The sequence below is a fragment of the Stegostoma tigrinum genome, unplaced genomic scaffold (genome assembly GCF_030684315.1).
Source record: "Stegostoma tigrinum isolate sSteTig4 unplaced genomic scaffold, sSteTig4.hap1 scaffold_708, whole genome shotgun sequence".
In the NCBI taxonomy this organism is placed as follows: domain Eukaryota; kingdom Metazoa; phylum Chordata; class Chondrichthyes; order Orectolobiformes; family Stegostomatidae; genus Stegostoma; species Stegostoma tigrinum.
In genome coordinates, this window is record NW_026728652.1 from 7,061 (window position 1) to 33,860 (window position 26,800).

General features: G+C 57.7%; 1 long non-coding RNA gene and 1 pseudogene across 1 annotated transcript; one reads left to right on the forward strand and one right to left on the reverse strand.

The window, feature by feature from the left end:
- The first annotated feature begins 1,330 nt into the window (after window positions 1–1,330).
- On the forward strand, window positions 1,331–3,611 carry LOC132209216 (uncharacterized). The gene is made up of 3 exons (XR_009445311.1): window positions 1,331–1,421; window positions 2,410–2,539; window positions 3,327–3,611. It is a non-coding gene; the product is annotated as an uncharacterized LOC132209216 (long non-coding RNA).
- Window positions 3,612–21,035: 17,424 nt separating this feature from the next.
- LOC132209217 (apelin receptor B-like) lies at window positions 21,036–22,038 on the reverse strand (annotated as a pseudogene).
- Window positions 22,039–26,800: the final 4,762 nt, after the last annotated feature.

A 26,800-nucleotide genomic window follows, 5' to 3' on the forward strand; every position in this document is an offset into this window, starting at 1 on the left:
CAACAAGAGGGAAGTGGGGAGAAGGAGGGGGATTATTGTCAGGGAGAGAGGGGCAAATGGAGTGAGAGGAGGAGTGAGGGGGATGAGGAATGACCTTTTCCCATTCCGAGCACATGAGGCACGAATGGGAGACACTGGGACAGTGCAGGTGACAGAGGGAGTGAGAGAGAAAATGGGATGAGAGAGTGGGAGAGAGAGAGTGGGAAAGAGGGGATGGGGGGGCGAGAATGGGAGTCAGAGAAATGTCGTGGGTAGGAGAGGGAGAGAGAGCTGGTGGGAATGTTAGGGGAACGAAAGAAAGGAGGAGAGTGGCAGTGAGTGATAGGGAATGGGGTGACTGAGGGGGGTGGGGGAGAGAGGGGGAATGGGGTCAGTGAGGGGGAGGGAGAGAGGGGGGGAAAGGGGGAGGGAGAGAGAGGGGGAATGGGGGAGGGAGGGAGAGGGGAGAGAGAGGGGGAATGGGGGAGGGAGAGAGTGGGGGAGGGAGAGAGTGGGGGAGAGAGGAGGAATGGGGTCAGTGAGGGGGGGAGAGAGAGTGGGTGGGGAGAGAGAGAGTGGGGGAGAGGGGGGGGAATGTGGGGGAGAGAGGGGGGAATGGGGGGAGAGTGGGGGAGGGACAGAGTTGGGGGAAGAGAGGGGGGGGAATGGATGGGGAGAGAGTGGGGGGGGAATGGGGGAGGGAGAGTGGGGGACGGAGGGGTGAATGGGGGAGAGAGGGAGTGGGGGGGAATGGGGGGGAGAGAGAAAGTGGGGGAGAGAGGGGGAATGGGGGAGGGGGGGAATGGGGAGGGAGAGAGAGGGGGAATGGGGGGGAAAGAGTCGGGGAGAGAGGGGGGAATGGGGGAGAGAGAGAGTGGGGGAGGGAGGAGGAATGGGGTCAGTGAGGGGGAGGGAGAGAGTGGGGGGGAGAGGGAGAAGGGGGGAATGTGGGGGAGAGAGGGGGGAATGGGGGGGGAGAGTGGGGGAGGGACAGAGTTGGGGGAAGAGAGAGGGGGGGGGAATGGGGAAGGGAGAGAGGGGGGGGAATGGGGGAGAGAGGGGGGGAGGGAGGAGTGAATGGGGGAGAGAGAAAGTGGGGGAGAGAGGGGGGAATGGGGGGAGAGAGAGGGGGAATGGGGGAGGGGGAATGGGGAGGGAGAGAGAGGGGGGAATGGGGGAGAGAGTGGGGGAGGGAGGGGGGAGTCCGGGAGAGAGAGTTGGGGGGGAGAGAGAGAAAAGGGAGTGAGCGAGCTTCTGTTTTTCTCTCCCTCCCCCCACCCCCAACCCCTCTCTCACCCCCCACCCTGTCCCTCTCTCTAACACGTTCCTGCCTTGCTCTAGCCTCCCCGCTCTGGGTTGCCTCCATTTTGGAAGCTGCTGCCAACAAGAGGAAGAACCGGAGACGGAGACATGAGGTCTATCGGCTGATTGGACGGAAACTGGTATGGGTCCCTAACGCACCCTGACCTTACACCCCCAAACCGAACCCTGACTCCAAACTCTGACCCCTGAACCCCACCTTGACCCTGAACTCTACCCCCCAAACCCCACCCTGACCCTGAACTCTACCCCCAAACCCCACCCTGACCCTGAACTCTAACCCCAAACCTCACCCTGACCCTGAACTCTACCCCCCAAACCCCACCCTGACCCTGAACTCTACCCCCAAACCCCACCCTGACCCTGAACTCTACCCCCAAACCCCACCCTGACCCTGAACTCTAACCCCAAACCCCACCCTGACCCTGAACTCTATCCCCAAACCCCACCCTGACCCTGAACTCTAAACCCCCTAAACCCCACCCTGACCCTGAACTCTACCCCCCCCAAACCACACCCTGACCCTGAGCTATGACCTCTGAACTCCCAAACTGCACTCCTGACCTGATTATCCAAAACTGCCCTTTGACCCTGACAACACTCCCCTGAATCCAAAATCTGCACTTTGACCTCTGAACTCCCGAGCCTGCACTGGCAACGTACACCCTGGAAGCAGCCCCTGAACTCTGACCCCTGACCCCCAAATCTCAGACCCCCACCTTGATCCTGCCGGTGCCCTTTGACCCCGAACCCCCTAACCTGCGCCATGCAGATGCCAACGCCGCCTCCTGCCCCCTGAACTCTGACCCCTGAGCTAAGGACCCACGTCAGAGCCACTATCTGACCTCTGTACTCTGACCCTGAACTCCCAAAACTGCCCCTCCTGATTCGCCAGCCCCCACACTGACCCCGAACCCAGAGCCAACACCACCCCCTCACTCCCTGACCTCTGACCCCTGCCAAACCCTCCCCCCCCCCACACCCCCACACCCTCTCCCACTCCACCCAAGACCCTCACCCCATGGGACCGTCCTCACCGACTCACTCCCCCCCTCTCTCTCTCTCTCTCTCTCTCTCTCTCTCTCTCTCCCCCCCCCCTGCTGCGGGCAGCGGAACGCTGGGATCGGACTGTGCCGCTGCACACGGCCCACCTACGTCTACCCCCCGGAGCTGAAGACCGGCCGTGCGACAGACCTTTCCCGGGGAAATCCGGGATTTCCCGGACCCCCAGCACAGCAGGGTAAGGCTCAGGGAGGAGGGTGGAGGGGCTTCGGTCAAACAAACCCCCCAGACCGTGTCCCCCAGCGACTACCCACCCCCTCGCACTGCACTGCTCTCCCCCCACCCCCCGCCAGCCCCTCCCCCGGCCGCCCATGATCTTCACTGACCCTGTGCCCCACCCTGAGGCTCTCCACACAGGCTGCTTGTGGCACAGGGCTATTCGCCCACAGAGTGCATCGCAGGGGCTCTCCAGCCGCGCCCTCACTCCGACACAGAGCCGGGTTACTGCCCCCCAGCCCATCAAACCTGTGACCAGCGCCCCAGGACAGGGACAGCACGGGGTTAGATACAGAGTAAAGCTCCCTCTACACTGTTCCCCATCAAACACTCCCAGGACAGGGACAGCACGGGGTTAGGTACAGAGTAAAGCTCCCTCTACACTGTCTCCCATCAAACACTCCCAGGGACAGGGACAGCACGTGGTTAGATACAGAGTAAAGCTCCCTCTACACTGTTCCCCCATCAAACACTCCCAGGGACAGCACAGGGTTAGATACAGTGTAAAGCTTCCTCTACACTGTCTCCCATCAAACACTCCCAGGAACAGGGATAGCACGGGGTTAGATACAGAGTAAAGCTCCCTCTACACTGTCCCCCATCAAACACTCCCAGGAACAGGGACAGCACGGGGTTAGATACAGAGTAAAGCTCCCTCTACACGTGGGGAGCTGGAAACTGCTGGTGGGTTGGGGGAGGGTGATATTTTGGGGATTTCCTTGTTGACTCTTCCTGTGCTTCGCTCTGAGGTTGTTCATGTGACCCTGGAGGATCTGTGGCGATTGGACAGTGCGCTGAGTGAGTGAGCAGGGATCATCCAGCAGGGATCCACCAATGGGGGAACCCATCAGCGATCCACCAATCAGAACATCCGACAGTGATCCACCAATCAGAACAGCCGACGGCGATCCACCAATCAGAACATCCGACAGCGCATCCACCAATCAGAACATCCGACGGCAATCCACCAATCAGAACATCCGACGGCAATCCACCAATCAGAATATGCATCAGGGATCCACCAATGGGAACGTTCTCAGGAATAAACACGTTGAACATATCAGCCAATCAAAACGTGCATTGACTTACCTGGTAATTAACCAATCAGAACACACATCCTCCCACAGAGGATCCACCAATAAGATTGGCCGATGTCATTAGATCCAATTGGATCTACTGCTTTACCAGCCCCAATTCGATCACCTCATGGGGACAGCAGGAGGCCATTCAGCCCCCTTCCCCAGCCTGTTACACAGGGGGACAGCAGGAGGCCCATTCGGCCCCTTCCCCAGCCTGTTACACAGGGGGGAAGAGCAGGAGGCCATTCAGCCCCTTCTCCAGCCTGTTACACAGGGGGACAGCAGAAGGCCATTCAGCCCCTTCCCCAGCCTGTTACACAGGGGGACAGCAGGAGGCCATTCAGCCCCTTCCCCAGCCTGTTACACAGGGGGGCAGCAGGAGGCCATTCAGCCCCTTCCCCAGCCAGTTACACAGGGGGGCAGCAGGAGGCCATTCAGCCCCTTCCCCAGCCTGTTACACAGGGGGGACAGCAGGAGGCCATTCAGCCCCTTCCTCAGCCTGTTACACAGGGGGACAGCAGGAGGCCATTCAGCCCCTTCCCCAGCCTGTTACACAGGGGGGACAGCAGGAGGCCATTCAGCCCCTTCCTCAGCCTGTTACACAGGGGGGACAGCAGGAGGCCATTCAGCCCCTTCCTCAGCCTGTTGCACAGGGGGACAGCAGGAGGCCAATCAGCTCCTTCCCCAGCCTGTCACACAGGGGGACAGCAGGAGGCCATTCAGCCCCTTCCCCAGCCTGTTACACAGGGGGAACAGCAGGAGGCCAATCAGCCCCTTTCCCAGCCTGTTACACAGGGGGGAAGAGCAGGAGGCCATTCAGCCCCTTCTCCAGCCTGTTACACAGGGGGGAAGAGCAGGAGGCCATTCAGCCCCTTCTCCAGCCTGTTACACAGGGGGACAGCAGAAGGCCATTCAGCCCCTTCCCCAGCCTGTTACACAGGGGGACAGCAGGAGACCATTCAGCCCCTTCCCCAGCCTGTTACACAGGGGGGCAGCAGGAGGCCATTCAGCCCCTTCCCCAGCCTGTTACACAGGGGGACAGCAGGAGGCCATTCAGCCCCTTCCTCAGCCTGTTACACAGGGGGACAGCAGGAGGGCCAATCAGCTCCTTCCCCAGCCTGTCACACAGGGGGACAGCAGGAGGCCATTCAGCCCCTTCCCCAGCCTGTTACACAGGGGAACAGCAGGAGGCCAATCAGCCCCTTTCCCAGCCTGTTACACAGGGGGGAAGAGCAGGAGGCCATTCAGTCCCTTCTCCAGCCTGTTACACAGGGGGGAAGAGCAGGAGGCCATTCAGCCCCTTCTCCAGCCTGTTACACAGGGGGACGCAGCAAGGAGGCCATTCATGCCCCTTCCCCAGCCTGTTACACAGGGGGACAGCAGGAGACCATTCAGCCCCCTTCCCAGCCTGTTACACAGGGGGACAGCCCGACAGGAATTCAGCATGAAACGCGGGCTGCCAGTTAGGCCTGTGGAGGTAAAGTGGTGAATTCTGGCACAAACGCAATTCACCCGGAGACTGGGAGAAGATCTGGGATCCAGTTTGGAGTGTCTTCATTCGGAGAGGGAGAGAGAGACACAGACAGAGAGATGTACAAGGGGTCGGAGGCCCAGAGACCTTGGGGCATCGTCAACAGAGATCACACAGAGATAGGGAGGGGGCGTAGGGGCTGGAGGGGGTTACAGAGATAGGGAGGGGGTGTAGGGGCTGGAGGGGGTTACAGAGATAGGGAGGGGGTGTAGGGGAGGGAGGGTGTTACAGAGATAGGGAGGGGGTGTAGGGGAGGGAGGGTGTTACAGAGATAGGGAGGGGGTGTAGGGGCTGGAGGGGGTTACAGAGATAGGGAGGGGGTGTAGGGGCTGGAGGGGGTTACAGAGATAGGGAGGGGGTGTAGGGGCTGGAGGGGGTTACAGAGATAGGGAGGGGGTGGAGGGGGTTACAGAGATAGGGAGGGGGTGTAGGGGGTGGAGGGGGTTACAGAGATAGGGAGGGGGTGTAGGGGCTGGAGGGGGTTACAGAGATAGGGAGGGGGTGTAGGGGCTGGAGGGGGTTACAGAGATAGGGAGGGGTGTAGGGATGGAGGGGGTTACAGAGATAGGGAGGGGGTGTAGGGGCCGGAGGGGGTTACAGAGATAGGGAGGGGGTGTAGGGGCTGGAGGGGGTTACAGAGATAGGGAGGGGGTGTAGGGATGGAGGGGGTTACAGAGATAGGGAGGGGGTGTAGGGGCCGGAGGGGGTTACAGAGATAGGGAGGGGGTGTAGGGGCTGGAGGGGGTTACAGAGATAGGGAGGGGGTGTAGGGGCTGGAGGGGGTTACAGAGATAGGGAGGGGGTGTAGGGATGGAGGGGGTTACAGAGATAGGGAGGGGGTGTAGGGGCCGGAGGGGGTTACAGAGATAGGGAGGGGGTGTAGGGGCTGGAGGGGGTTACAGAGATAGGGAGGGGGTGTAGGGATGGAGGGGTTACAGAGATAGGGAGGGGGTGTAGGGGCCGGAGGGGGTTACAGAGATAGGGAGGGGGTGTAGGGGGCTGGAGGGGGTTACAGAGATAGGGAGGGGGTGTAGGGATGGAGGGGGTTACAGAGATAGGGAGGGGGTGTAGGGGCCGGAGGGGGTTACAGAGATAGGGAGGGGGTGTAGGGGCTGGAGGGGGTTACAGAGATAGGGAGGGGGTGTAGGGATGGAGGGGGTTACAGAGATAGGGAGGGGTGTAGGGGCCGGAGGGGGTTACAGAGATAGGGAGGGGGTGTAGGGGCCGGAGGGGGTTACAGAGATAGGGAGGGGGTGTAGGGGCTGGAGGAGGTTACAGAGATAGGGAGGGGGTGTAGGGATGGAGGGGGTTACAGAGATAGGGAGGGGGGTGTAGGGGCCGGAGGGGGTTACAGAGATAGGGAGGGGGTGTAGGGGCTGGAGGGGGTTACAGAGATAGGGAGGGGGTGTAGGGATGGAGGGGGGTACAGAGATAGGGAGGGGGTGTAGGGGCCGGAGGGGGTTACAGAGATAGGGAGGGGGTGTAGGGGCCGGAGGGGGTTACAGAGATAGGGAGGGGGTGTAGGGGCTGGAGGGGGTTACAGAGATAGGTCACAGAGCAAAGCTCACTCTACACAGGGACAGCACAGGGTTAGATACAGGGTCTCCCAACACACCCCTGAGGACAATGCTGCTGGTGACACAATAACAATGATCCCAAAACTCTACAATATTGTACCATTCGCACTCTCCTACACCCAATCCACACACAACCCAGTACTCAATCAGGGTCAGCGCTGAGGGAGCGGGCACTGTCGGAGGGTCAGTGCTGAGGGAGCGGGCACTGTCGGAGGGTCAGTGCCTGAGGGAGCGGGGCACTGTCGGAGGGTCAGTGCTGAGGGAGCGGGCACTGTCGGAGGGTCAGTGCTGAGGGAGCGGGCACTGTCGGAGGGTCAGTGCTGAGGAGCGGGCACTGTCGGAGGGTCAGTGCTGAGGGAGCGGGCACTGTCGGAGGGTCAGTGCTGAGGGAGTGGGCACTGTCGGAGGGTCAGTGCTGAGGGAGCGGGTACTGTCGGAGGGTCAGTGCTGAGGGAGCGGGCACTGTCGGAGGGTCAGTGCTGAGGGAGCGGGGCACTGTCGGAGGGTCAGTGCTGAGGGAGCGGGTACTGTCGGAGGGTCAGTGCTGAGGGTGCGGGCACTGTCGGAGGGTCAGTGCTGAGGGAGCGGGCACTGTCGGAGGGTCAGTGCTGAGGGAGCGGGCACTGTCGGAGGGTCAGTGCTGAGGGAGCGGGGTACTGTCGGAGGGTCAGGTGCTGAGGGAGCAGGCACTGTCGGAGGGTCAGTGCTGAGGGAGTGGGCTCTGTTGGAGGGTCAGTGCTGAGGGAGTGGGCTCTGTTGGAGGGTCAGTGCTGAGGGAGCGGGGTACTGTCGGAGGGTCAGTGCTGAGGGAGCGGGCACTGTCGGAGGGTTTGTGCTGAGGGAGCGGGGCACTGTCGGAGGGTCTGTGCTGAGGGAGTGGGCGCTGTCGGACGGTCAGTGCTGAGGGAGCGGGCACTGTCGGAGGGTCAGTGCTGAGGGAGCGGGCACTGTCGGAGGGTCTGTGCTGAGGGAGCGGGCACTGTCAGAGGGTCAGTGCTGAGGGAGCGGGCACTGTCGGAGGGTCTGTGCTGAGGGAGCGGGCACTGTCGGTGGGTCAGTGCTGAGGGAGCGGGCCCTGTTGATCTGTTGGGATTAGTTTTCGGAGTGAAACAGTAACCGAGTGCAGAGAGTGAAAGGAGACGTTGTGCTTTCTGGATTCCACTTTAATTGAGCGATTAAAATACAAATGGGTGGAATGATGGAAAGCTTGGAAATGCCTGTGTCACCGTCACAGGGGTGGGAGTCGAACTCTGTGCCCGGTCCCTCACATTGTTGTGCATCTATCTGGAACCTTGAAGTGGTCATCCCTCATTCTCGTTCTGTGGTCGCAGAGCCCTCGCCCGTCTGTTAGTGTCTTCAGGATGTTTCAGCGCTGAGATCCCCTGTACAGAGACACAGAGAGAGAGGGAGACCACGGGAGAACGGTTAGAGCAAACAGGAAAATGTACAACTGTCACGCTTATCACTGACTCCTGTGATTCACAGACAGACAGACACGGAGAGAGGGACCGAGAGAGAGAGAGAGAGACATGGAGAGAGGACCGAAAGAGAGAGACCGAGAGACAGACACGGAGAGAGGGGACCGAGAGAGAGAGAGAGAGAAAGACATGGAGAGAGGGACCGAAAGAGAGAGACCGAGAGACAGACACGGAGAGAGGGACCGAGAGAGAGAGAGAGAGAAAGACATGGAGAGAGGGACCGAGAGAGAGACACGGAGAGAGGGACCGAGAGAGAGACAGAGAGAGACAGACATGGAGAGAGGGACCGAGAGAGAGACAGAGAGAGACAGACATGGAGAGAGGGACCGAGAGAGAGACAGAGAGAGACAGACATGGAGAGAGGGACCGAGAGAGAGACACGGAGAGAGGGACCGAGAGAGAGATAGAGAGAGAGACAGACACGGAGAGAGGGACCGAGAGAGAGTCACGGAGAGAGGGACCGAGAGAGAGGGACCGAGAGAGACACGGAGAGAGGGACCGAGAGAGAGAGAGAGAGACCGAGAGACAGACACGGAGAGAGGGACTGAGAGAGAGAGAGACAGACAGACATGGAGAGAGGGACCGAGAGAGAGACACGGAGAGAGGGACCGAGAGAGAGAGACAGACACGGAGAGAGGGACTGAGAGAGAGACCGAGAGAGAGGGGACCGAAAGAGAGGGACCGAGAGAGAGGGACCGAGAGAGAGAGACCGAGAGAGAGAGACCGAGAGAGAGAGAGAGAGACACAGACATGGAGAGAGGGACCGAGAGAGAGACACGGAGAGAGGGACCGAGAGAAGAGAGAGAGAGAGAGACAGACACGGAGAGAGGGACCGAGAGAGAGAGGGAGACAGACACGGAGACAGGGACTGAGAGAGAGAGTGAGACGGACAGACACGGACAGAGGGAATGAGAGAGAGAGAGACAGACAGACACATAGAGAGGGACCGAGAGAGAGTCAGAGAGAGACAGACATGGAGAGAGGGACAGAGAGAGAGAGTCAAAGAGACAGAAACGGAGAGAGGGACTGAGAAAGAGATAGTGAGAGAGAGACAGACATGGAGAGAGGGGCCGAGAGAGTGAGAGAGAGACAGACATGGAGAGAGGGGCCGAGAGAGTGAGAGAGACAGACACGGAGAGAGGGACCGAGAGAGTGAGAGAGACAGACACGGAGAGAGGGACCGAGAGAGAGAGTGAGACAGACAGAGACCGGGAGAGGACTGAGAGAGAGAGTGAGTGAGAGAGACAGACACGGAGAAAGGGACCGAGAGAGTGAGAGTGAGAGAGACAGACAGACACAGAGATAGGGACGAGAGAGAGAGAGAGAGAGACATGGAGAGAGGCAGACACGGAGAGAGGGACAGAGAGAGAGAGAGTGAGAGAGACAGACACGGAGAGAGGGACCGAGAGAGAGTGAGAGAGACAGAAACGGAGAGAGGGACCAAGAGAGAGTGAGAGAGACAGACATGGAGAGAGGGACCGAGAGAGAGAGTGAGACAGACAGAGATGGGGAGAGGGACTGAGAGAGACAGAGAGACACGGAGAGAGGGCCCGAGAGAGAGAGAGAGTGAGTGAGACAGACATGGAGAGAGGGACCAAGAAAGTGAGAGTGAGAGAGACAGACAGACACGGAGAGAGGGACCGAGAGAGAGAGTGAGTGAGTGAGACAGACATGGAGAGAGGGACCAAGAAAGTGAGAGTGAGAGAGACAGACAGACACGGAGAGAGGGACAGAGAGAGAGAGAGAGAGAGTGAGAGAGACAGACACGGAGAGAGGGACCGAGAGAGAGTGTGAGTGAGTGAGACAGACATGGAGAGAGGGACCAAGAAAGTGAGAGTGAGAGAGACAGACAGACACGGAGAGAGGGACAGAGAGAGAGAGAGTGAGAGAGACAGACACGGAGAGAGGGACCAAGAGAGAGTGTGAGACGGACAGACACGGAGAGAGTGACTGAGAGACAGACAGACAGACAGACACGGAGAGGGGGAACGAGAGAGAGAGAGAGAGACAGACAGACACGGAGAGGGGGAACGAGAGAGAGAGAGACAGACAGACAGACACGGAGAGAGGGACTGAGAGAGAGAGAGAGACAGACAGACACGGAGAGAGGGACCGAGAGAGAGAGTGAGAGAGACAGACAGACACGGAGAGAGGGAACGAGAGAGAGAGTGAGACAGACACGGAGAGAGGGACAGAGAGAGTGAGAGAGACAGACACGGAGAGAGGGACCGAGAGAGACAGAGAGAGAGACATGGAGAGAGGGACTGAGAGAGAGAGAGAGAGAGAGAGACAGACACGGACAGAGGGACCAAGAGAGTGAGAGAGACATGGAGAGAGGGTCCGAGAGAGAGAGAGTGAGGGAGACGGACATGGAGAGAGGGACTGAGAGAGTGAGAGAGACAGACAGACACGGAGAGAGGTACCGAGAGAGAGAGAAAGAGACAGACATGGAGAGAGGGACCGAGAGAGAGAATGAGAAACAGACACGGAGAAAGGGACCATGAGAGAGAGAGTGAGAGAGAGACAGACACGGAGAGAGGAACCGAGAGAGAGAATGAGAGACAGACAGGGAGAAAGGGACCGAGAGATAGAGAGTGAGAGAGACAGGCAGGGAGAGAGGGACCATGAGAGAGAGAGAGAGAGTGTGAGAGACAGACACGGAGAGAGGGACAGAGAGAGACAGACTGACACTGAGAGAGGGACCGAGAGAGAGGGAGAGAGAGTGAGTGAGAGAGACAGACACGGAGAGAGGGACCGAGAGAGAGAGTGAGAGATAGACACGGAGAGAGGGACCGAGAGAGAGAGTGAGAGATAGACACGGAGAGAGGAACCGAGAGATAGAGGGAGAGAGAGTGAGTGAGAGAGACAGACAAGGAGAGAGGGACCGAGAGAGAGAGACAGACAGACACGGAGAGAGGAACCGAGAGAGTGTGAGTGAGACAGACAGACACGGAGAGAGGGACCGAGAGAGAGAGAGAGACAGACAAGGAGAGAGGAACCGAGAGAGTGTGAGTGAGACAGACAGACACGGAGAGAGGGACCGAGAGAGAGAGAGAGACAGACAAGGAGAGAGGGACCGAGAGAGAGTGAGTGAGAGACAGACATGGAGACAGGGACCATGAGAGAGAGAGAGTGTGAGAGAAAGACATGGAGAGAGGGACAGAGAGAGAGTGAGTGAGAGAGACAGACAAGGAGAGAGGGACCGAGAGAGAGTGAGTGAGTGAGAGAGACAGACAGAGAGAGAGGGAGTGAGAGAGAGACACAGAGAGAGGGACCGAGAGAGAGAGGGAGAGAGAGTGAGTGAGTGAGACAGACACAGAGAGAGGACCGAGAGAGAGTGAGTGAGACAGACTGACACGGAGAGAGGGACCGAGACAGAGAGAGAGAGACAGACATGGAGACAGGGACCATGAGAGAGAGAGAGTGTGAGAGAAAGACATGGAGAGAGGGACAGAGAGAGAGAGTGAGTGAGAGACAGACATGGAGACAGGGACCATGAGAGAGAGAGAGAGTGTGAGAGAAAGACATGGAGAGAGGGACAGAGAGAGAGAGAGAGTGAGTGAGAGAGACAGACAAGGAGAGAGGGACCAAGAGAGTGAGAGAGACAGACAGACACGGAGAGAGGGACCGAGAGATAGATATGGAGAGAGGGACCGAGAGAGTGTGAGTGAGACAGACAGACATGGAGAGAGGGACCGAGAGAGAGAGAGACAGACACGGAGAGAGGGACCGAGAGATAGATATGGAGAGAGGGACCGAGAGAGAGAGAGAGAGACAGACATGGAGAGAGGGACCGAGAGAGAGAGTGAGAGAGAGACAGACACGGAGAGAGGGAGTCAGAGAGACAGACAGACACGGAGAGAGAGACATGGAGAGATAGACCGAGAGAGAGAGTGAGAGAGAGACAGACACGGAGAGAGGGACCGAGATAGAGAGTGAGACAGACACGGAGAGAGGGACAGAGAGAGTGAGAGAGACAGACACGGAGAGAGGGACCGAGAGAGACAGAGAGAGAGACATGGAGAGAGGGACTGAGAGAGAGAGAGAGACAGAGACGGACAGAGGGACCAAGAGAGTGAGAGAGACATGGAGAGAGGGTCCGAGAGAGAGAGAGTGAGGGAGACGGACATGGAGAGAGGGACTGAGAGAGTGAGAGAGACAGACAGACACGGAGAGAGGTACCGAGAGAGAGAGAAAGAGACAGACATGGAGAGAGGGACCGAGAGAGAGAATGAGAAACAGACACGGAGAAAGGGACCATGAGAGAGAGAGTGAGAGAGAGACAGACACGGAGAGAGGAACCGAGAGAGAGAATGAGAGACAGACAGGGAGAAAGGGACCGAGAGATAGAGAGTGAGAGAGACAGGCAGGGAGAGAGGGACCATGAGAGAGAGAGAGAGAGTGTGAGAGACAGACACGGAGAGAGGGACAGAGAGAGACAGACTGACACTGAGAGAGGGACCGAGAGAGAGGGAGAGAGAGTGAGTGAGAGAGACAGACACGGAGAGAGGGACCGAGAGAGAGAGTGAGAGATAGACACGGAGAGAGGGACCGAGAGAGAGAGAGTGAGAGATAGACACGGAGAGAGGAACCGAGAGATAGAGGGAGAGAGAGTGAGTGAGAGAGACAGACAAGGAGAGAGGGACCGAGAGAGAGAGACAGACAGACACGGAGAGAGGAACCGAGAGAGTGTGAGTGAGACAGACAGACACGGAGAGAGGGACCGAGAGAGAGAGAGAGACAGACAAGGAGAGAGGAACCGAGAGAGTGTGAGTGAGACAGACAGACACGGAGAGAGGGACCGAGAGAGAGAGAGAGACAGACAAGGAGAGAGGGACCGAGAGAGAGTGAGTGAGAGACAGACATGGAGACAGGGACCATGAGAGAGAGAGAGTGTGAGAGAAAGACATGGAGAGAGGGACAGAGAGAGAGTGAGTGAGAGAGACAGACAAGGAGAGAGGGACCGAGAGAGAGTGAGTGAGTGAGAGAGACAGACAGAGAGAGAGGGAGTGAGAGAGAGACACAGAGAGAGGGACCGAGAGAGAGAGGGAGAGAGAGTGAGTGAGTGAGACAGACACAGAGAGAGGACCGAGAGAGAGTGAGTGAGACAGACTGACACGGAGAGAGGGACCGAGACAGAGAGAGAGAGACAGACATGGAGACAGGGACCATGAGAGAGAGAGAGTGTGAGAGAAAGACATGGAGAGAGGGACAGAGAGAGAGAGTGAGTGAGAGACAGACATGGAGACAGGGACCATGAGAGAGAGAGAGAGTGTGAGAGAAAGACATGGAGAGAGGGACAGAGAGAGAGAGAGAGTGAGTGAGAGAGACAGACAAGGAGAGAGGGACCAAGAGAGTGAGAGAGACAGACAGACACGGAGAGAGGGACCGAGAGATAGATATGGAGAGAGGGACCGAGAGAGTGTGAGTGAGACAGACAGACATGGAGAGAGGGACCGAGAGAGAGAGAGACAGACACGGAGAGAGGGACCGAGAGATAGATATGGAGAGAGGGACCGAGAGAGAGAGAGAGAGACAGACATGGAGAGAGGGACCGAGAGAGAGAGTGAGAGAGAGACAGACACGGAGAGAGGGAGTCAGAGAGACAGACAGACACGGAGAGAGAGACATGGAGAGATAGACCGAGAGAGAGAGTGAGAGAGAGACAGACACGGAGAGAGGGACCGAGATAGAGAGTGAGACAGACACGGAGAGAGGGACAGAGAGAGTGAGAGAGACAGACACGGAGAGAGGGACCGAGAGAGACAGAGAGAGAGACATGGAGAGAGGGACTGAGAGAGAGAGAGAGAGAGAGAGAGACAGAGACGGACACGGACAGAGGGACCAAGAGAGTGAGAGAGACATGGAGAGAGGGTCCGAGAGAGTGAGAGAGACAGACAGACACGGAGAGAGGGACCGAGAGAGAGAGAGAGAAAGAGACAGACATGGAGAGAGGGACCGAGAGAGAGAATGAGAAACAGACACGGAGAAAGGTACCATGAGAGAGAGAGTGAGAGAGAGACAGACACAGAGAGAGGAACCGAGAGAGAGAATGAGAGACAGACAGGGAGAAAGGGACCGAGAGATAGAGAGTGAGAGAGACAGGCAGGGAGAGAGGGACAGAGAGAGACAGACACGGAGACAGGGACCATGAGAGAGAGAGAGAGTGTGAGAGGCAGACACGGAGAGAGGGACAGAGAGAGAGTGAGTGAGACAGACTGACACGGAGAGAGGGACCGAGAGAGAGAGAGAGAGAGACAGACAAGCAGAGAGGGACGATGAGAGAGTGAGTGAGAGACAGACATGGAGACAGGGACCGAGAGAGAGTGAGAGAGACAGAAACGGAGAGAGGGACCAAGAGAGAGAGTGAGACAGACAGAGATGGGGAGAGGGACTGAGAGAGACAGAGAGACACGGAGAGAGGGACCGAGAGAGAGAGACAGACATGGAGAGAGGGACCGAGATAGTGAGAGTGAGAGAGACAGACAGACACGGAGAGAGGGACCGAGAGAGAGAGTGAGAGACATGGAGAGAGGGACAGAGAGAGAGAGAGAGAGAGACAGACGTGGAGACAGGGACCATGAGAGAGAGAGAGAGAGTGTGAGAGACAGACACGGAGAGAGGGACAGAGAGAGTGTGAGTGAGACAGACACGGAGAGAGGGACCAAGAGAGAGTGTGAGACGGACAGACACGGAGAGAGTGACTGAGAGACAGACAGACAGACACGGAGAGGGGGAACGAGAGAGAGAGAGAGAGAGAGACAGACAGACAGACACGGAGAGGGGGAACGAGAGAGAGAGAGACAGACAGACAGACACGGAGAGAGGGACTGAGAGAGAGAGAGACAGACAGACACGGAGAGAGGGACCGAGAGAGAGTGAGAGAGACAGACAGACACGGAGAGAGGGACCGAGAGAGAGAGTGAGACAGACACGGAGAGAGGGACAGAGAGAGTGAGAGAGACAGACACGGAGAGAGGGACCGAGAGAGACAGAGAGAGAGACATGGAGAGAGGGACTGAGAGAGAGAGAGAGAGAGAGAGAGAGAGACAGACAGACAGACACGGACAGAGGGACCAAGAGAGTGAGAGAGACATGGAGAGAGGGTCCGAGAGAGTGAGAGAGACAGACAGACACGGAGAGAGGGACCGAGAGAGAGAATGAGAAACAGACACGGAGAAAGGGACCATGAGAGAGAGAGTGAGAGAGAGACAGACACGGAGAGAGGAACCGAGAGAGAGAATGAGAGACAGACAGGGAGAAAGGGACCGAGAGATAGAGAGTGAGAGAGACAGGCAGGGAGAGAGGGACAGAGAGAGACAGACACGGAGAGAGGGACCATGAGAGAGAGAGAGAGACAGACGTGGAGACAGGGACCATGAGAGAGAGAGAGAGAGTGTGAGAGACAGACACGGAGAGAGGGACAGAGAGAGAGTGAGTGAGACAGACTGACACGGAGAGAGGGACCGAGAGAGAGAGAGAGAGACAGACAAGCAGAGAGGGACGATGAGAGAGTGAGTGAGAGACAGACATGGAGACAGGGACCGAGAGAGAGAGTGAGACAGACAGAGATGGGGAGAGGGACTGAGAGAGACAGAGAGACACGGAGAGAGGGACCGAGAGAGAGAGAGAGAGTGAGTGAGATAGACATGGAGAGAGGGACCGAGATAGTGAGAGTGAGAGAGACAGACAGACACGGAGAGAGGGACCGAGAGAGAGAGTGAGAGACATGGAGAGAGGGACAGAGAGAGAGTGAGTGAGACAGACACGGAGAGAGGGACCGAGAGAGAGTGTGAGACGGACAGACACGTAGAGAGTGACTGAGAGACAGACAGACAGACACGGAGAGGGGGAACGAGAGAGAGAGAGACAGACAGACAGACACGGAGAGGGGGAACGAGAGAGAGAGAGACAGACAGACAGACACGGAGAGAGGGACTGAGAGAGAGAGAGACAGACAGACACGGAGAGAGGGACCGAGAGAGAGTGTGAGACGGACAGACACGTAGAGAGTGACTGAGAGACAGACAGACAGACACGGAGAGGGGGAACGAGAGAGAGAGAGACAGACAGACAGACACGGAGAGGGGGAACGAGAGAGAGAGAGACAGACAGACAGACACGGAGAGAGGGACTGAGAGAGAGAGAGACAGACAGACACGGAGAGAGGGACCGAGAGAGAATGAGAGAGACAGACAGACACGGAGAGAGGGACCGAGAGAGAGAGTGAGACAGACACGGAGAGAGGGACAGAGAGAGTGAGAGAGACAGACACGGAGAGAGGGACCGAGAGAGACAGAGAGAGAGACATGGAGAGAGGGACTGAGAGAGAGAGAGAGACAGACAGACAGACACGGACAGAGGGACCAAGAGAGTGAGAGAGACATGGAGAGAGGGTCCGAGAGAGTGAGAGAGACAGACAGACACGGAGAGAGGGACCGAGAGAGAGAGAAAGAGACAGACATGGAGAGAGGGACCGAGAGAGAGAATGAGAAACAGACACAGAGAAAGGGACCATGAGAGAGAGAGTGAGAGAGAGACAGACACGGAGAGAGGAACTGAGAGAGAGAATGAGACACAGACAGGGAGAAAGGGACCGAGAGATAGAGAGTGAGAGAGGACAGGCAGGGAGAGAGGGACAGAGAGAGACAGACACGGAGAGAGGGACCATGAGAGAGAGAGTGTGAGAGACAGACACGGAGAGAGGGACTGAGAGAGAGAGAGACAGACAGACACGGAGAGAGGGACCGAGAGAGAGTGAGAGAGAGTGAGTGAGAGAGACAGACAAGGAGAGAGGGACCAAGAGAGTGTGAGTGAGACAGACAGACACGGAGAGAGGGACCGAGAGAGAGAGAGAGAGACAGACAGACACGGAGAGAGGGACCGAGAGAGAGTGAGTGAGACAGACTGACACGGAGAGAGGGACCGAGAGAGAGAGAGACAGACAGACAAGCAGAGAGGGACGATGAGAGAGTGAGTGAGAGACAGACATGGAGACAGGGGCCATGAGAGAGAGAGAGTGTGAGAGAAAGACATGGAGAGAGGGACAGAGAGAGAGAGAGAGAGAGAGAGAGAGTGAGTGAGAGAGACAGACAGACACGGAGAGAGGGACCGAGAGAGAGTGAGAGAGACAGACAGACACGCAGAGAGGGACTGAGAGACAGACAGACAGACACGGAGAGAGGGACCGAGAGAGTGAGAGTGAGAGAGACAGACACGGAGAGAGGGACCGAGAGAGAGTGAGAGACAGACAAGCAGAGAGGGACGATGAGAGAGTGAGACAGACAGACACGGAGAGAGGGACTGAGAGAGAGTGAGAGAGAGAGACAGACAGACACGGAGAGAGGGACCGAGAGAGTGTGAGTGAGACAGACAGACACGGAGAGAGGGACCGAGAGAGACAGACAGACACGGAGAGAGGGACCAAGAGAGTGTGAGTGAGACAGACAGACACGGAGAGAGGGACCGAGAGAGTGTGAGTGAGACAGACAGACACGGAGAGTGGGACCGAGAGTGAGAGATACAGACAGACACGGAGAGAGGGACCGAGAGAGAGAGACAGACAGACACGGAGAGAGGGACTGAGAGAGAGTGTGAGACGGACAGACACGGACAGAGGGAATGAGAGAGAGAGAGACAGACAGACACATAGAGAGGGACCGAGAGAGAGTCAGAGAGACAGAAACGGAGTGAGGGACTGAGAGAGAGTGAGTGAGAGAGACAGACACGGAGAGGGGGACCGAGATAGAGAGTGAGAGAGAGAGACAGACACGGAGAGAGGGACTGAGAGAGAGACATGGGGAGAGGGACCGAGAGAGAGAGAGAGAGACAGAGACAGAGAGACAGAGAGAGGGAGAGACAGCCACGGAGAGAGTGACCGAGAGTGAGAGACAGCCACGGAGAGAGGGACCGAGAGAGTGAGAGTGAGAGAGACAGACACGGAGAGGGGGACCGAGATAGAGAGTGAGAGAGAGAGACAGACACGGAGAGAGGGACTGAGAGACAGACAGACAGACACGGAGAGAGGGACCGAGTGAGAGACATGGGGAGAGGGACCGAGAGAGAGAGAGAGAGAGAGAGACAGAGACAGAGAGACAGAGAGAGGGAGAGACAGCCACGGAGAGAGTGACCGAGAGTGAGAGACAGCCACGGAGAGAGGGACCGAGAGAGTGAGAGTGAGAGAGACAGACACGGAGAGAGGGACCGAGAGTGAGAGTGAGAGAGACAGACACGGAGAGAGGGACCGAGAGAGTGAGAGTGAGAGAGACAGACACGGAGAGAGGGACCGAGAGTGAGAGTGAGAGAGACAGACACGGAGAGAGGGACCGAGAGAGTGAGAGTGAGAGAGACAGACACGGAGAGAGGGACCGAGAGAGAGTGAGAGACAGACAAGGAGAGAGAGAGAGAGAGAGAGACAGCCACGGAGAGAGGGACCGAGAGAGAGAGAGAGAGAGAGAGAGAGAGAGAGACAGCCATGGATAGAGGGACCGAGAGAGAGAGAGAGAGAGACAGCCATAGAGAGAGGGACCTAGAGAGTGAGAGAGACAGACACGGAGAGAGGGACCGAGAGAGAGTGAGAGACAGACAAGGAGAGAGAGAGAGAGAGAGACAGCCACGGAGAGAGGGACCGAGAGAGAGAGAGAGAGAGAGACAGCCATAGATAGAGGGACCAAGAGAGAGAGAGAGAGACAGCCATAGAGAGAGGGACCTAGAGAGAGAGAGAGACAGCCACAGAGAGAGGGACCGAGAGAGAGAGAGACAGACAGACAGACACGGAGAGAGGGACCGAGAGAGAGAGAGAGACAGCCACGGAGAGAGAGTGAGTGAGAGAGACAGACACGGAGAGAAGGACCGAGAGAGAGAGAGAGAGAGAGAGAGCCATAGAGAGAGGGACCGAGAGAGAGAGAGAGAGAGAGAGAGAGAGAGATACAGACACGGAGAGAGGGACCGAGAGGGAGAGAGAGAGACAGACAGACACGGAGAGAGGGACCGAGAGAGAGAGAGAGAGAGAGAGAGAGATACAGACACGGAGAGAGGGACCGAGAGAGAGAGAGAGACAGCCACGGAGAGAGAGTGAGTGAGAGAGACAGACACGGAGAGAGGGAACGAGGGAGAGAGACAAAGTGAGAGAGACAGGCATGGAGAGAGAGCGATGGAGAGAGGGACCATGTGAGAGAGAGAGAGACAGATGTGGAGAGAGCGCGAAGGGGAGAGGGACCATGAGAGAGAGAGAGAGAGAGAGAGAGAGAGAGAGAGACATGGAGAGCGCAATAAAGGGGGATTGAGAGAGAGCGTGATGGACAGAGGGGCAATGAAAGAGAGAGAGGGAGAGGGGGGTGTACTCAGACCTGTGGAAAAAAGGACAGAGAGATGGAGATCGAGGGAGAGAGAGAGAGAGAGAGGACAGAGGGGACAGAAGTGGAGACAGTGACAGAGAGAGAGAGAGAGAGAGAGAGAGAGACAGATGGAGGCAGAGAGAAGATGGAGAGAGAGAAACAGGAGAGCCAGAGGCACACACACCGAGAGGGGGATGGTGAGAAAGAGAGAGAGAGGATGTACGTTTCAATCAGAGCATCCCTGGCCCTTCCTCACTCCATCAAGTGCAGACCCGGAGTCCTCAACCTCTCCTCGTACCACATCACCCCTGGGATCGTCCGTCAACCCCACCCTTCGGACCCCCATCCCAGGACTGCTCACAATATTCCAAACATGATCCGAACTGGGGGGGGGGGGGGCAGGGGGGGACGGTTTCAGGGGGAGCTGTTCCAGGGCTGAGGAATTTCACTCTGGGAGAGACCCCCACTGAAAGGCGAGGCGGTGGAGCGGGTGGGATGGGGAGATGGGGAGGATTGGTTTAGGTTGGGATACAGTGAGTTATTGCGGTGTGGAACGCACTGCCCGAGGGGGAACAGGTTCGATAGGAACCCCCCGGGAGGGGCATTGGAGAAATACTGGCAGGGGGGAAGCATTTACAGGGAGAACAAAGCAAATGGGGCTTCCTGTCAAAGGGCTACCACAGATTTTAGGGGCTGAATGGCCTCCTCCTCGCAGAAGAATGAGAGGCGCACTCCTCGCACCCATCCCCCCCGCCCCCGCCCCCAAGGCAGAATGATAGGCTTTTCAAGAAGGAGCAGGCCATTCGGCCCCTTCACTATTCTAGACCACGGCCCCAGGCCCAATTTCTTGTAACTCTCCCCCACCCCGCCTTTTCCAATGGAGGAGCAGGCGCGAGGGGGCTGAACTGCCTACTCCTGCTGCAAGTTCCTGGGGATCGCCCCATCATCGTCCTAAACCACGAGGAGGAGAGGCCCAGGCACTCAAACGTCTCCTCATGAGACAGGCCCCTTCGTTCTCAGGAAATAGTCAGGCCTGCAGCAGGCCATGAGTCGGCTTTGACCAGCCTTAAGTAAGCATCAAATAGGCCTCAAGAGGCCTTGACTAGATCTTCAGTAGCCTCAAGTGAGTCTTGAGTAGGCCCTCAAATAATCTTGAGTACGGCCTCAAGTGGGCCTTGCTAGCCTCGAGTTGGTTTTGAGTAGGCCTTGTCTAGGCCTCAAGTAGCCCTGAGTTGGCCTCAAGTGGGCCTTGAATAGGCGTCAAATATCTTTGCGTAGGCCTCAACTGGGCTTGGATCGCCCCCTTGACCAACTCAAAGCTGGTTGTACACTATTTCAATTCCTTTCTCCCCCACCACCCACCCCCCAACCCTCTCACCTTGTCTCCCACTCAACCCCCTGAACGAATTGGGCCTCGCACCGGGTGTGGTTGCTGCTTCCATGATAGAGGCCCGACAGTGCACCAGGCCGAGGCCTCCCCCTCCTCCTCGGCAGCGGCTCAGGATGGCCCAGCACCGGCAGCGGAAGTCGGGGTCCAGGCTGGCATAGAGGAGCGGGTTCAGGCAGCTGTTGAGGTAGGCCCAGGCAGGTGGTGTACGGGTGGGCCACATAGGCCAGGCCCTGGAAGGAGCAGGGCAGCTGCATCAGGCCCAGGCCGTGCAGCGTGTCCAGGGTCTTCACCACGTGGAAGGGGAGCCAACAAAGGCCGAAGGGCCAGCACCAGGGTGACGATGACTGACAGCAACCTCCGACGACGCTCCCTCGCTCTCGGTCTCCATGCGGAAGTGGCCCCACAGGGCCAGGCCCAGCAGGCCATAGCAGGTCGCCATGACGACAAAGGGGAGGACGTATAGCCCAGGGCGGTGGAGGATAGGCCGAGAGCGGCCATGCACAGAGCCTGGGCCTCCTCGTCTAGGCCCAGGGAGGAGAGGTCCATGTCGCAGATGGTCCGCTGTTCATTCCCGAGATCCTCCACCTCCAGGGCCCTTCGGAAGGCCAGTGCCGGCAGCGCCAGGACCCCCAGACAGCGTCCAGACCCCCACCAGCCACAAGGTCCTCCTCCTGGGCCCTCTGATGGACGGTGCCACCACTGCCAACGCTAGGCCCGAGCCTCCCACGATGGCCTGGTAGCGGTCGACGCTGAGGCAGGTCAGGCAGAAGACGCTGCTGTACATGTTGAGCAGCACAAGTGTAGCTGCACAGCTTGCACAGGAAGATCCCAAAGGGCCAGCGGTAGCCCAGGGCAGCGTATGCGGCCCACAGGGGGAGGGTCAGCACAAAGGCCAGGTCAGCGAGAGCCAAGTGGGCGATGAAAGTGTCGGCGGACTTCCTCTTGGTCCTGGGGTGCCAGCAAGCCCATGCCACCGCCCCGTTGCCCCACGCAGGCCCAGGGTGAAGACCAGCAGGTAGATGACAGGGATCAGACTGTGCGAGGGCTCCCACTCTGCGATCTCACACACTCTGTCCCATTGTTACATGAGCTCAGAGCCATTCTCAAAACCCTCCGCGTCTTCGTAACTCCCCATTCCCCCTCTCTCACTCCGCCCGGCTCCCTGTGTCCCCCCCTCTCTCCCTACCGCCCGGCTCCCTGTGTGTCCCCCTCTCTCTCACTACTCCGCCGGCTCCCTGTGTGTCCCCCCCTCTCTCACTCCACCCGGCTCCCTGTGTGTCCCTCTCTCACTCCGCCCGGCTCCCTGTGTGTCCCTCTCTCCCTCCGCCCGGCTCCCTGTGTGGTCTCCCTCTCTCGACTCCGCCCGGGCTCCCTGGTGTGTCCCCTCCCTCTCACGACTCCGCCCGGCTCCCTGTGTGTCCCCCCCTCTCTCACTCCGCCCGGCTCCCCTGTGTGTCCCTCTCTCACTCCGGCCCGGCTCCCTGTGTGTGTCCCCCTCTCTCCCTCCACCCGGCTCCCTGTGTGTCCCCCCCCTCTCCCCTCCCGCCCGGCTCCCTGTGTGTCCCCCCTCTCTCCCTCCGCCCGGCTCCCTGTGTGTCCCCCCTCTCACTCCGCCCGGCTCCCTGTGTGTCCCTCTCTCACTCGCCCGGCTCCCTGTGTGTCCTCCCTCTCTCACTCCGCCCGGCTCCCTGTGTGTCCCCCACTCTCCCTCCGCCCGGCTCCCTGTGTGGTCCCCTCTCACTCCGCTCTCCCTCCGCCCGGCTCCCTCTGTGTCCCCCTCTCTCCCCTCCACCCGGCTCCCTGTGTGTCCCTCTCTCTCACGTCCGCCCTCCCTCCGCCCAGCTCCCCGACTGTCCCTCTCACTCACTCCCCTCTCCCTCTACCCAGGTCCCCTACCTGTCCCCACCCTCTCACTCCACCCACCACCGTCTCCGTGTCTCAGTCCCTCAGTCTTCCCCTCCCTCTCCCACAATCTTTCCCTCTATCCCTCACCCCCTCTCTCCCTCAGCCTTTCTCCTCACTCTCTCTGCCGCAGTCTTTCCCTGTCGCTGTCTCTCACTCAATCCTCTATTACTGACACTCTCTCACCCTCCATCCGATTCTCTCTCTCGCGCTGTCAATGCCTCACCCTCTACTTTTCCTGCGTCTGTTTCATGTGTCTGTCTTCCTATCCCTGAGTCCCTCAGTGAGTTCCTCTCAGCTTCCAGCTCTCTCTTTCCCACTGCTTGTCTCTCTCACCACCACCCGTCCACTTTCTCTGTACGCTGTCTCTCTCTCTCTCTCTGTGACCCTCTCTGTCTCTCTCTGAGTCCTTCTCTCTCTCTCTCTCTCTCTCTCTATGACCCTCTCTGTCTCTCTCTCTCTCTGTCTCTCTTCTCTCTGTCTCTTGTTACTGAGGCCCACCCCTTGGATAAAGCTCAGAAAAACAAATTTGAGTTTTGGCCTGTGACAGGCAGCTCCTGTCTGTCAGTCTGTAGGCAGCTGTTTCCGTGTGGGAGAGGATCGAGGAGGGAGGGAGCGAGGGTCCACAGCGGGACAGTGAGACGGAGATGGAGATGGAGGGGAGAGAGGAGGAGGGGAGAAAGAAAAGAGGAGACAGCAAGACAGAGAAAGAGTGGTGGGGAGAAAGTGAGGGGGTGAGAGAGAATGGAGGGGGGTAGAGAGTGTTGGTGGGGGGGGGGGGAAGGAGGGGTTGCTGAGCAGAGTGCAGAGACGTCACACATCAGAGTCTCACACTCACATTCCCTCACACACACTCACATACACAGGCTTACACACGCACACAGATACACAATCACATACACAGGCTTACACACGCACATAGATACACACTCACATACACAGGCTTACACGCGCACACAGATACACACTCACATACACACACTTACACAGACACACACTTACACACACAGACTTAGACATACACACAGAGACACACACACACAGAGACACATATACAGACTTACAATCACAAGATACACACATACTACATACACACACTTACACAGACATACACACAGAGACACGCACACACAGAGACACATATACAGACTTCCACACAATCACAGATACACACATACACATACAGAGACACACACACACATACAGACTTACACAGACATACACTACAGAGACACACACACACATACAGACTTACACAGACATACACACAGAGACACACACACACAGAGACACATATACAGACTTACCACAATCACAGATACACACATACACATACACAAAACCAGAGGTGTAGGTTTAAGCAGAGAGGAGAAAGATTTAAAAGGGACTTGATGGGTAAATTTTTCACCCAAGGAGGGTGGTTCATGTGTGGAATGAACTGCCAGCGGAAGTGGGACAGGCAGGTACAGTTTACAACATTTAAAGACATTCGGACAGGTACGTGAACAGGAAAGGTCAGAGAGATATGGGCCAGGAACAGGCAAATGAGACTAGTTTAGTTTGGGAAATCTGGTGTGAAATTGTTCGACCAAAGGGTCTGTGTCTGTGCTGTATGACTCTGTGACCTCACTCACATGCTTTCTCTCTCTCACTATCACTTTCTCACTCTTTCTGTCTCTCACTGACACTCTCTCTCTCTCTCTCTCTCTCAACACGTGCACCCACGCTTAGATACACAGGAATATCTGAACAGCACAGGAAGAGCACTTTCATCACATTGTGCGTGTGTGCATGTGGGGTGTGTGCAGGGGTTGTGTGTGTGTGTGTGTGTGCACACGTGTGTGGGGGGTGTGTGCGTGCGTGCATGCGTGTGTGTGTGTGTGGGGGGGGTGTGTGTGTGTGGGGGGGGTGTGTGTGTGTGGGGGGTGTGTGTGTGCGTGTGTGTGTACATGTGTGGGGGGGGTGCGTGTATGTGTATGTGTGTGTGGGGGGTGTGTGTGTGAGTGAGTTTGAGTGTGTGTGGGTGAGAGTGTGTGTGTGTGCGCGCATTGTGTGTGGGGGGGGGTGAGTGTGTGTGTGGGGGGGGTGAGTGTGTGTGTGTGTGGGGGGGTGAGTGTGTGTGTGGGGGGGGGGATGAGTGTGAGTGAGTGTGTTGAGAGTGTGTGTGAGTGAGTGAGTGTGGTCTGGTTAGAGTGAGTGAGTGTGTAGTGCGCGTGTGGATTCTGAGGGCGGTGGGAGTCCCGCGGGGATTCTGAGGCGGTGGGAGTCCGCGGGGATTCTGAGGCGGTGGGAGTCCGCGGGGATTCTGAGGCGGTGGGAGTCCGCGGGGATCTGAGGCGGTGGGAGTCCGCGCGGGATTCTGAGGCGGTGGGGAGTCCCGCGCGGATTCTGAGGCGGTGGGGAGTCTGTGTGAATGCTTTGTTTTGGTATTTGCTGTTGGTTCCCAGTGAGCTGTGACCAGGCGAGTATCCCCCGGGGGGTGGGGAAGAGTGTGGTCTGACCTGCGTACCCACATCGCTGCTGTGGTCATGTTGACAATCAGCAAGTCAGATGTGAAGAGCCAGACTCACATTCACAGCACAACACACACCAGCGGAAAGGAGCAGAATGAGGCCTACTCGGCCCATCCAGTCTGCCCCACCACTCAATCGTGGCTCACGTGTCTCTCAGCCCCATTCTCCTGCCTACACCACCCCCCAAAGAAAACCTTAAATCTCCTCACTAATCCAGAACCTACCTATCGCTCTCTTCAATAAACTCAATGACTTGCCCTCCTCAGCGAGAATGAGCTGCACAGAGTGTAGCCCCTCGATGGAGAAAATTCCTCCTCAGCTCAGCTCCAGAATGTCATCCCTTCGCTCTGAGGCTGTGTCCTCTCCTGCTGTTGGGAACATCTGCTCAGTATCGCGTCCATTTCAATCAGATCCTCCCCCATCCTTCTAAACTCCATCGACGTGAACACCCAGAGTCCTCCTGATATGACAAGCCCTTCATCCCTGAAATCATTCTTGTAAACCTCCATTCGACTCCCCAAACGCCAACACATTCTTCCTTTGATATGGGGCCCAAAACTGCTCACAGTTTTCCGAGTGTGGTCTGACCAGAGCCATATACAATCCTATCCATGCATTTCTGCTCTTGTATTCTGCTCTGTCAAAATGAAGATAACATTTTATTGGCCTCCCTGACTGCCAACTGAACGTCCATTTTAACCTTAAGACAATCCTGAACGAGGAGTCAATGGTCTCTTTGCGCTTCAGATTTCCAAATCCTTACCCCATGTTGGAAAATAGTCTGCCCCTCTATTCTTCTTATCAGATTCTGCACCCTCAGGTTTGTGGGTGGAAGCGGAGAGGGGGGGTGGAAGCAGAGAGGGGAGGGGAAGGGGAAAGAGGGGAGGGGAAGGGAAGAGGGGAGGGGAAGGGGAAGGGGAGAGGGTGAGGGGGAGGGGGAAGCAGAGAGGGAGAGGGAAGGGGAGACGGGAAGGGAGAGGGGAGGGGAAGGGGAAGGGGAGAGGGGAGGGGAAGGGGAAGGGAAGGGGAGAGGGGAGGGGAAGGGGAGAGGGGAGAGGGGAGGGGAAGCAGAGAGGGAGGGGGGAGGGGAGGGGGAGAGGAAGCAGAGAGGGGAGGGGAAGCGGAGAGGGGAGGGGAAGCGGAGAGGGGAGGGGAGGGGAAGGGGAGAGGGGAGGGGAAGGGGGAGAGGGGAGAGGGAAGGTGAGAGGGGGAGAGGGAAGCGGGAGAGGGGAGAAGGGAAGGGGAAGGGGAAGGGAGAGGGAGGGAGGGAAGGGGAGAGGGGGAAGGGGAAGGGGAGGGAAGGGGAAGGGGAGAGGGGAGGGGAAGCAGAGAGGGGAGGGGAGGGGAGGGGAGGGGGAGGGGGAGGGGAAGCAGAGGAGAGGGAGGGGAAGGGGAAGCGGGAAGGGGAGGGGAAGCG